The 10595-nt window shown below is 40.0% G+C and overlaps 1 long non-coding RNA gene across 1 annotated transcript; it reads right to left on the bottom strand.

Annotated features, from left to right (window-relative positions):
- Positions 1-1190: 1190 nt before the first annotated feature.
- On the bottom strand, positions 1191-3524 carry LOC147031091 (uncharacterized). The gene is made up of 3 exons (XR_015056655.1): positions 2862-3524; positions 2601-2764; positions 1191-2503 (listed from the first exon to the last, which is right to left on the bottom strand). It is a non-coding gene; the product is annotated as an uncharacterized LOC147031091 (long non-coding RNA).
- Positions 3525-10595: the final 7071 nt, after the last annotated feature.

The following is a 10595-nucleotide window of genomic DNA, read 5'->3' as shown; positions in this document are numbered from 1 at the left end:
AAAATAACTCAACCCACCGAGGAGGAAAACAAAGAATTGACAAGTCTATTTGCAATATTTTCTTCAAGACAATTGACATCGTCAAGATATGGATTTTAATTCAAGTTTTTCCTTAAATAAATGGAGGAGAGAGTGAAGGCATTTCTAAGGATTCTTTATGTTTTAAAAATTAAGATTCAAATGTGCATGTTGGAAACTAAAAAGGTTTTTGCACTCTGCAGGAATTTTTCTCATAAATAAATGAGTTATTGTCTCAAATGTAAAAAGAAAACTAATACTAAAAATATTTCATATATTAAAAGTAAAAATAACAGGGTTATACAAAAAGGTATATGTTCGGTGTGTGGTTCAAAAAAAAATCAATTTATCTCCAAACACAAACTCGGAGGAGATATACAAAAGTTTTTATCAGGAAGTAAATTTACAACTACTGGAATACCAGGGGAATTACATCTTCCAGGGTATTCTTTCTGTGAGACAGGCACAAACTTAGATAAAAGATTAGATGAGGCAGACAATCCTAAATCCTGGAGTAAACCAATCAATAGAGTTGATGAAGTGTGCATGAGACACGATATTGATTATGGGAATACCACAACGTTGGAAGAAAAGCATGAAGCCGATAGAGAAATGTTATATAATTTGTCTCTGATACAAAATCCAACCTTGAGAGAAAAAGTTGATAGGTTCATCGTGAAGAAGATGATTAGTGCTAAATTGAAACTTGGACTTGGAAATTCAAAAAACTTATAGGCTCTAATGATGCCATTAAGACTGAAGAGCAATTAGCTGATGAATTACATAAACCAATATTCACAAAGTTTCAGAGAAGGAAAGTTTATTCCAAGGAAGTTGATTATATCTGGTCTGCTGATTTGATTGAACTCAATAATGATAAGGGGTACAAGTATGCTTTAACCGTTATTGATTTGAGGAGTAGATATGCGTGGGTTGTCCCTTTAAAAAACAAAACAGGTAATACTCTTATGTTAGCTTTTCAACAGATATTTAATAAAAGTAAGAGAAAACCTAAGAAATTGTGGACTGATGAGGGTAGAGAGTTTTATAACAAGACATTTATGAATTTTCTAAAAAATAACAGTATTACATTATACAGTACCTTTAATGAAGGGAAGGCAGTTGTTGTTGAACGTTTTAATCGTACCTTAAAAGAGAGACTATATAAAAAATTCACACAACTCGGTTCACAACAATGGTCATCTTTTATTCAGGATATTGTGGATAAGTATAATGACACGATTCACACATCAACGAATATGAAGCCATCAGAAACATTTACAAAATTAAAATATGAAAAAGAGATTAATGTCAGAAAACCTAAGTTCAAAGTTGGTGATATCGTAAGAATATATAGGTGGAAATCTCATTTTGAAAAGGGTTTTACTGAACGATGGACGAAAGAACTTTTTAAAATTGTTGATGTAATAGATACAGTTCCTTGGACTTATAAAATATATGATTTGGAAGGGGAAGAGATTTTAGGTTCATTTTATTCACAGGAATTACAAAAGACAAAACTAAGCAGATAATACACCTTTGTGGACACTAGAGGGACAAGTATATAATGTGTGTCAAGGGGGACGTTCTTAGATCTGTGAACCCCAAACACAGAATCCTCAACTGAATAGTCAAGGCTTAACTTTTGTTTGTTGATGTGTATGTGTGTGTGTCCCAACCCTCACATTCAAAATCTCAACCCCAACTCAATGTCTTTTTCAAAATGAGATTTCCACCTATATATATATATATATATATATATATATATTTTTACGTTTTTTTTTTTCTTCTTCCAATTCTGTCTTTTAAGGCTTTCAGGTTTGATGACGTAGAAAGGGGGAGTAAGCCTGCACTTTCTTCCCAGAACTTTCTTGATCTTGCTCCCATCAAGCACCATCCGACAAAGAACTACATCGATAGGTTTAGATCCCAAAGAGTGATAGCAACTCCAAAAGTCTCCAAAATATAAATAAATAAAATAATAATAATAAAAAATAAATAAATAAATAAATAAAAGCCCCCAAAAAAGTTTCAAGTGTCCAACATAAACCCAACTTTCCAAGTCTTCAAGGTATAACCACATTCCCGTTGAGTTTCCAAGATATGTATCACATTGTGAGTTATCAATCCAGAACCCACATTTCAAGTATTCAAAGTAAAACCAACTTACAAAGTCTCTTAAGGATAACTCATTTACTGATTTTTTCAAAATTTGTGAGTCTCCAAGGTAAAACTTGTATTCTGGCTCATCAAGGTATAACTTGTTCAGTGGGTATTGTCTTGATAACTCACAATGAGTACTATTGCTGTAAAACTCTTTTTCAGGATTTTGCTGGTCTCCAAGGTATAACTCTTTGGTTGGGTCATCAAGGACGAACTCGTTCTGTGGGTCTTGGTCGCTCATAAGGTCTTCAACCAAGCCAACAATTTCACCCCAAGTTGTAGCAAAAGCAGTATTTTCATTTCGTATTTCAGACACAATTTCCTGTGAGAGAAAATAATAATGTATTAATTAAGTTATTTAATTATTAAATGAGTATGCTTCAATCAAAGTTTGAAAATAGGAAAATAAAAAATCTTACCTCAATAGATAAGAGGTTTGAATCCAGTTCATCAACTTGAAGGTTTAGTTCCATAGAAGACAGAGAGTTCCAAGGAACACCAAAGTCATCCCACTCAAGGTCTTCAACCAAGCCAACAATTTCCCCCAAGTTGTAGCAAAAGCAGTATTTTCAGATACAATTTCCTGTGAGAGAAAATAATAATGTATTAATTAAGTTATTTAATTATTAAATGAGTATGCTTCAATCAAAGTTTGAAAATAGGAAAATAAAAAATCTTACCTCAATAGATAAGAGGTTTGAATCCAGTTCATCAACTTGAAGGTTTAGTTCCATAGAAGACAGAGAGTTTGAGACAAGCACACAGAACACCATTGCCAGCAAGAACAAATGTTTAAAATGGAGCCTGGGTTTGAAGCTTTTATAGAGAAAGACTGGTGGGTGTGGTTTCCTTTGGAAATTCCCTGGGCAAGCCTAGGCAAGCCTTCATTGGGAAATTTTTCAAAACCATAACATACTGTAATTTTCTAGTGATTTCTTTGTGAGTCAGAGATGAACTGGAAATGATGTAAGAGTGGGAGGGGCTTAGCAAAAGTGGGCGGGGCTTAAAGAAAAGTGGGCGGGGCTTAACAAAAAATAACCTGTGGCTCAGGAGGTGGTCAAACAAGAGCATTAAGAGAAGTTTATCATTTCGTAATGGCACAAAAGGGGTATCTTAAAAAATATAAAGATTCAAATGTTTTGTTTGTCAATATTTTAGATGGGGATTATTGTGCAAAGAAAATTAAACTATTGAAGGAATTTGAGAATGAACAAATCTTTATAGGTTCAATGAGTGAGCTGTTCAACCCCCAGGTGTTCAATTCAATGAGGTTCAACCTCCAAGTTAAAAGGGGAGACAAATAAATATACCTTGGGATAAAAAGGGGGTTTATTTTTAGGGAAAAAAAATATAAATCGCTGAAAATCCCCCATTCATTTACATGGGGAAAAGTGAGCCAGAATCAGTATTCTTACCCTACTTATATATATATATATATATATATATATATATATATATATATATATATATATATATATATATTACATATACATATATACATATACATATATATATATATATACATATATATATATATATATACATATATATATATATATACATATATATATATATATACATATATATATATATACATATATATATATATATATATATACATACATATATATATATATATATACATATATATATATATATATATACATATATATATATATATATATATATATATATATATATATATATACATACACATACATACACATACATATGGTGGTGGTCGTATGGCAGCTTCGCTGCCGGGGTAGCTATCATTTCTTGAAGCGCAACTGTGTCGCTAATGTAGTGCCCCTCTAAACACTGGAACTGGTACTCATTTTGCCGACCTCGGAAGGATGACAGGCTGAGTCAACCCTCTGGTGTATTAATTCAGCGGCCGACGGGGCTTGAACTCAGGACCCTAGGATCCCAAGCCACCAGCCTAACCATGCCACCAGGCTCGTATATACATATAAATATATACATATATACATATACAATATACAGTATATACAGTGGGGAGAACAAGTATTTGATACACTGCCGATTTTGCAGGTTTTCGCACTTACAAAGCACGTTGAGGTCTGTAATTTTTATCATAGGTACACTTCAACTGTGAAAGACGGAATCTAAAACAAAAATCCTGAAAATCACATTGTATGATTTTTAAATAATTAATTTGCATTTTATTGCATGAAATAAGTATTTGATACATCAGAAAAACAGAACATAATATTTGGTACAGACACCTTTGTCTGTAATTACAGAGATCAGACGTTTCCTGTAGTTCTTAACCAGGTTTGCACAGACTGCAGCAGGGATTTTGGCCCACTCCTCCATACAGATCTTCTCCAGATCCTTCAGGTTTTGGGGCTGTCGCTGGGCAACACAGACTTTCAGCTCCCTCCAAATATTTTCTATTGGGTTCAGGTCTGGAGAATGGCGAGGCCACTCCAGGACCTTGAGATGCTTCTTACGGAGCCACTCCTTAGTTGCCCTGGCTGTGTGTTTCGGGTCGTTGTCATGCTGGAAGACCCAGCCACGCCCCATCTTCAATGCTCTTGTTGAGGGAAGGAGGTTGTTGGCCAAGATCTCGCGATACATGGCCCCATCCATCCTCCCCTCAATACGGTGTAGTCGTCCTGTCCCCTTTGCAGAAAAGCATCCCCAAAAAATGATGTTTCCACCTCCATGCTTCACGGTTGGGAAGGTGTTCTTGGGGTTGTATTCATCCTTCTTCTTCCTCCAAACACGGCGAGTGGAGTTTAAACCAAAAAGCTCTATTTTGGTCTCATCAGAACACATGACCTTATCACATTCCTCCTATGGATCATCCAGATGGTTATTGGCAAACTTCAGACGGGCCTGGACATGCGCTGGCTTGAGCAGAGGGACCTTGCGTGCGCTGCAGGATTTTAATCCATGACGGCGTAGTGTGTTACTTATGGTTTTCTTTGATACTGTGGTCCCAGCTCTCTTCAGGTCATTGACCAGGTCCTGCCGTGTCGTTCTGGGCTAATCCCTCATCTTTATCATGATGAATGAGGCTCCACGAGGTGAGATCTTGCATGGAGCCCCAGACTGAGGGAGATTGACTGTTATCTTGAACTTCTTCCATTTTGTAATAATTGTGCCAACAGTTGTTGCCTTCTCACCAAGCTGCTTGCCTATTGTCCTGTAGCCCATCCCAGCCTTGTGCAAGTCTACAATTTTGTCCCTGATGTCCTTAGACAGCTCTCTGGTCTTGCCCATTGTGGAGAGGTTGGAGTCTGATTGATTGAGTGTGGACAGCTGTCTTTTATGCAGATAACGAGTTCAAACAGGTGCAGTTAATACAAGTAATGAGTGGAGAATGGGAGGGCTTCTTAAAGACAAAACTAACAGGTCTGTGAGAGCCGGAATCCTTACTGGTCGGTAGGTGATCAAATGCTTATTTCATGCAATAAAATGCAAATTAATTATTTGAAAATCATACAATGTGATTTTCAGGATTTTTGTTTTAGATTCCGTCTTTCACAGTTGAAGTGTACCCATGATAAAAATTACAGACCTCTACGTGCTTTGTAAGTGCAAAAACCTGCAAAATCAGCAGTGTATCAAATACTTGTTCTCCCCACTGTATATATATACATATACATATATTATATATAAATATATATATATATATATATATATATATATATATATATATATATATATATATATATATATATATAAATACGTATACATATTTTTTTATGTTTTTTTTTTTGTTTGTATACCTTGTCGAGGCTCGTATGAGAGCTAACACACAACTCACAGCAAGGGGTCATGAGACAAAAGGGGCGGGAGTGGAAGGGACAACACAGTGGGGAACAGACACATTAGGTGAACTGTGGAAGGGAGAGGGATGGGGATGGGACGGGAACATGGCGAAGAGAAGTTGGACATTACAGGGACTTTCAGGAAGGAAAGCAGGGGAATTGAAGGAAGTGGGCTTGGGTGGATTATCGGGGGTAGAAAAGATCGAGGATTTGGATGGGGGAAGATAAGAGGTGGTGATGAACAGCTGTTTTGAAAGCCTGGAGGGAAGAATGGGAAAAAATAGAGTGAGGAGGTTTATTCCAAAGGCGGGAAAAAAGAGGAATGAAAGAGTGAAGATGAGCAGTGATTCGTGATTTTGGTAGTTTTACCAGAAGGGGGTTGTTGGCGGACCTTGAGCGCACTGTGGAAATGTGGTGGGGACAAATCGCAGAGAGAGCAGGGGGGGGGCAAGGCTGGAGAGGAGTCGGTAGGAGACAGAAAGACCACCGACCAGCCTGCGGTGATTGAGTGAAAGGCCCAAAGACTCAGCTTCATTGTGGGAGATGCCGATGATCTTAAATGCCCTGGTTTCGACAGCGTGAAGCCGAGAAAGGTGGGAGGCAGGAGCACCAGCCCAGAGGGGAGAGTAGTACTCCATCAGGCTATGGACAAAAGCTTTGTAAGTGGTCAGGAGCTCAAGAGGGCCGAGGAAGGACTTTGCACGATGGAAGATTCCCAGTCGGCGACTGGCTTTTGAGGCGAGGTTGGAAATGTGACTTTCCCAGGAAAGGTCATGGCAGATAGTGAGACCCAGAAGCTTGAAAGAAAAGACTTCTTCCAGAGGATTGTTGAGAAAGTGGATGGGGAAGTTTTCTAAACGGTCCTTTCGAAGAGACATAGTGAGAGTGTGAGATTTGTCCGGATTGAAAGACATGTTCCACGTGTTGGACCAGTTTGTGATTTTATCCAGATCTGCAGTGAGCGAAGAAGTTGCTGCTTGCCGTTCTGAGGGATGACAGATGGTACGGCAGAGGGTGGAGTCGTCGGCAAAGAGAAATAGAGGATTTTCCAGAGAGTCGGAGAGATCATTGATGAAAACCAGAAAAAGAACAGGGCCCAGAACGCTACCTTGAGGAACTCCAGCCTGCACAGGAAGAGGGGATGAAAGAACTCCAGTTAGGGCCACACGTTGACTGCGACAGGAGAGGAAGTCTGCGAGCCATGAGTGGAGATGGCCTTGAATACCATGGGAAGAGAGTTTGGTGAGTAGTGCAGGGTGCCAGACTGTGTCAAAAACACATGATATGTCCAGGGATACGGCTCGGATTTCCTGTCTGGCATTGAGGACCTCCATCCATTGACGGGAGAGCAGAAGCAACATATCCAGGGTAGAGTGACCTTGTCTGAAACCAAATTGATGATTGGAAATCAAGCCATTGGAGAAGAGGAAGGATTTCATGTCTGAAGCGATGATGCATTCCAGAACCTTTGTTGATGATTGGGAGAAGGCTGATTGGTCTGTAGTTACAGGGATCTGTTTTTGCACCTTTTTTATGCAGGGCAGTGATGTTAGCAGATTTCCAAGCAGATGGCAGATGACCTTGGGCAAATGAGAAGGTGAATAGAACAGAGAGAGGGTGAGCATGAGCAGAAGAGCAGGCTTTGAGGACACGTGGGCTGATGCCGTCTGGACCGGTTGCAGAATCTGACTCGAGGTTTGAAAGCAAGCTCTCCACCTTGTCAGGAGAAAAGGACACAGAGTCCAGGGACAGTTGGGTGCGACTGGGTAAGGTGAGTAGAGAAAGTGATGGGCTTAGGACACAAGATTTAGCTGCAAACACAGAGTTTAGACATTCAGCTTTATCACGTGTGGAATCAGTAGTGCGGCCATTTGAGGTAAGGGAGGGGGTGGAGGGGGAACAAACACCAGAAACAGATTTGATTAAACGCCACCAGGATTTTGAGGAGGGAGAGAGGTTTGAGAGTTCAGACTTGAGATGAGAAAGATGTTGTTTTCTGGCTCTCATGAGGGTAGATACACACTTGGTCTGAGCTTGATGGAAGTCACTGAGATTACACTCAGTTGGGTTTTGCTTTCCATGAGGCAAAGGCAAGTTGTTTCAAGGCAACTGCCTTGCCACAAGCTTCGGTGAACCAAACGCAGGAGGAAGGGTAGGACAACTGAAGATGAGAGGGGATAAATCTGTGCATGAGGGAGAGCAAGTTTCTTTGAAAGAATTCCCAGGATGAGTTGATGTTGGAGAAGGTAGCGATAGGAGACCAGTCTATAAGTTTGATGGCTGCTTGGAGACCCCACCAGTCGGCTTGAGTGAAATGCCAGACTCGACGGCGGTGAGGTGGTTCTTTGATAATAGCCAGAGAGATGTCCACTTTGACAAGGACGTGGTCAGAAGAACCGATTGGAGCGAAGGAAGAGCAGCAGATATTGTCAGGGAAATTTGTCAAAATCAGATCCAGAAGAGATGGAGTACCATTGGTTGAGATCCGGGTCGGGAAGTTGACCGATTGAGACAGTCCCAATGAGTCGCAGAAAGCTTTTGCTGAGGTGCCATGGCAGGTGAGAGAGGTACCCATACCTAGCCAACTGGCGTGATGACAATTGAAGTCACCACATAAGAGGAAGAGAGAGTTTGGATGAGAAGATAGAAGATGGTCCATGTTTTCGGATAGTGAGGTGTAGATGGAGTCATCACTGTTCGGTGGACGGTACAGTACACATATAAACATGAGGTGGGAGTGGACGGGAAGCCGAAGCCAGAGGTATTCCTGGGGGTGTGGGGGAGTGAGAGCAGTGCATGGAGAGTGAGGAATAGAGTCTTTGATGAAGAGAGCAACACCTCCACCAGGACGAGGCTCAGGTCTGTCATACCGTAAGAGGGAGTCAAACACGTCTTGGGAGAGGAAAGTTTCTGTTGTGCAGATAATGTCTGGTTTGTGAGTGGCAACCTGTATGGAAAGATCTGAAAGGTTTGAGCGAAGGCCCCGGATATTTGAGGTCCAGACTTTTAATGAAGAGGTAGGGGAGGAGGCTTTGGGTGCAGGAGGTGGAGGGGGAGGGGAAGGTAGGACAAGGGACGAAGGGGGGAGGTAAGGAGGGTTGTTGAAAGAGTGTGGGGTATTGCAGAATAGCTAGGGGAGAGGGCCGAATGAGGAGGAGAAAAGGCTCTGTGGTGCTGGGGGGAGAGGGGGGACAAGAGATAAGGAAGAAGGCAGTTGAGGATTTGATGAGGTGGAGTGAAGAGATGGAGGTGAGAGGGCAGTGGAGGGAGGCAGCTTGGTGGATGAGAGGGGGGAAAACTTTGAGAAGGATGAGTGAGGGGATGAAAGGTGGGAGAAAGGTGAGGGGGGAATTTTTGAGAGAGGTGAGAGGGACGCTTGGAGGGAGAAAAGTGGGATGGTTGCTTTGAGAGTGAGAGTGAGGGGTGAGGGAGTGAGTTGGCACTGAAGTTGGAAAAAAAAGAATGGTTGATGGAAAGCGAACATCCATGGCAAACTGTGGTTTTTAAAAGTTTTAGGTCAGAGATGCGATTTAACACAATTCTTGATGGGTGCAATGAAGGCGAATTCAGAGAATGGAGAGAAGAAGCGCTGTAATAGTTGGATTTTTTAGGCAAGGAATGAAGGAAAGGTCGAATTGAGAGCAGTCTGTTAAAATAGCAGAAGAGTGGTGCATTGTGAAACAGTAAAGAGTACCACATGTGTGAGAGAGGAAGATGAAGCATTATAAGATCGTTTTTGTTGTTAATATTAATGTTTGAGAGAGTTCAACAGATTAGGTCATGGAAGTGTAGAAAAAAAAAAATCGAGGAAGAAGACGAGGAGGAAGTTAAGAGAAAGAAGAAGAAGCAGAATCGGGAGAAGGTGAGCGTGTTGTTGTTGGGTATTTTTATTTTTTATTTTTTTGAGATAAGAAAGAGATTAGTTGGGAGAATGGGGGATGTTTGGAAAATGGGGAGGATGAAAATTGAAGGTAATGGGGAGGATAGAAATTGAAGGTAATGGGGAGAAAAAACAAAAAAACAAAAATCAAACAAAGAAAAAAAAAAACGATCGAACACCGAGTGGAACCGGTAGGCCTCAAGCCTAGGCCAAGGCCTAGGCCTCAAACACCAGGTAAGAACGTCGCCAAAAATACTCACAAAATAGCACGATTTTTGAAACAAAACCGAACTAGGAACACACAGTAACATGTAGGTGAGAAAATTAAACAGTTAAAACGGGACAAATAACGACCGGAAACTTAACTTTGAGAACGTCAGCAGGGAGCCCCGAAGGAGACCTCTCGTCGCTCCAAACCCGGAACCGGAAGTTTGATATATATATATATATATATATATATATATATATATATATATATATATATATATATATATATATATATATATATATATATATATATATATATATATATATATATATATATACGTATACATATACATATATCTAAAACTCTCATCTTGTATGTATGTATGTATGTATGTTCCTGAAATACAGCCAAAACGGTACACGATAGGGCAAAAATTTTCATGCCACCTTTCTCACTATTCTCCTGCGGTGTGCAGTATCAAGTTTCGTTCAAATTGGGCAACAAAAAAAATTATTAAAGAATC

This window comes from Eptatretus burgeri, chromosome 3 (assembly GCF_056783735.1).
Source record: "Eptatretus burgeri isolate ZD-2024b chromosome 3, Ebu_testis_v1, whole genome shotgun sequence".
Taxonomy (NCBI): domain Eukaryota; kingdom Metazoa; phylum Chordata; class Myxini; order Myxiniformes; family Myxinidae; genus Eptatretus; species Eptatretus burgeri.
The sequence above is the reverse complement of the archived record's forward strand: the minus strand, read 5'-3'. Positions and strand labels throughout refer to the sequence as shown.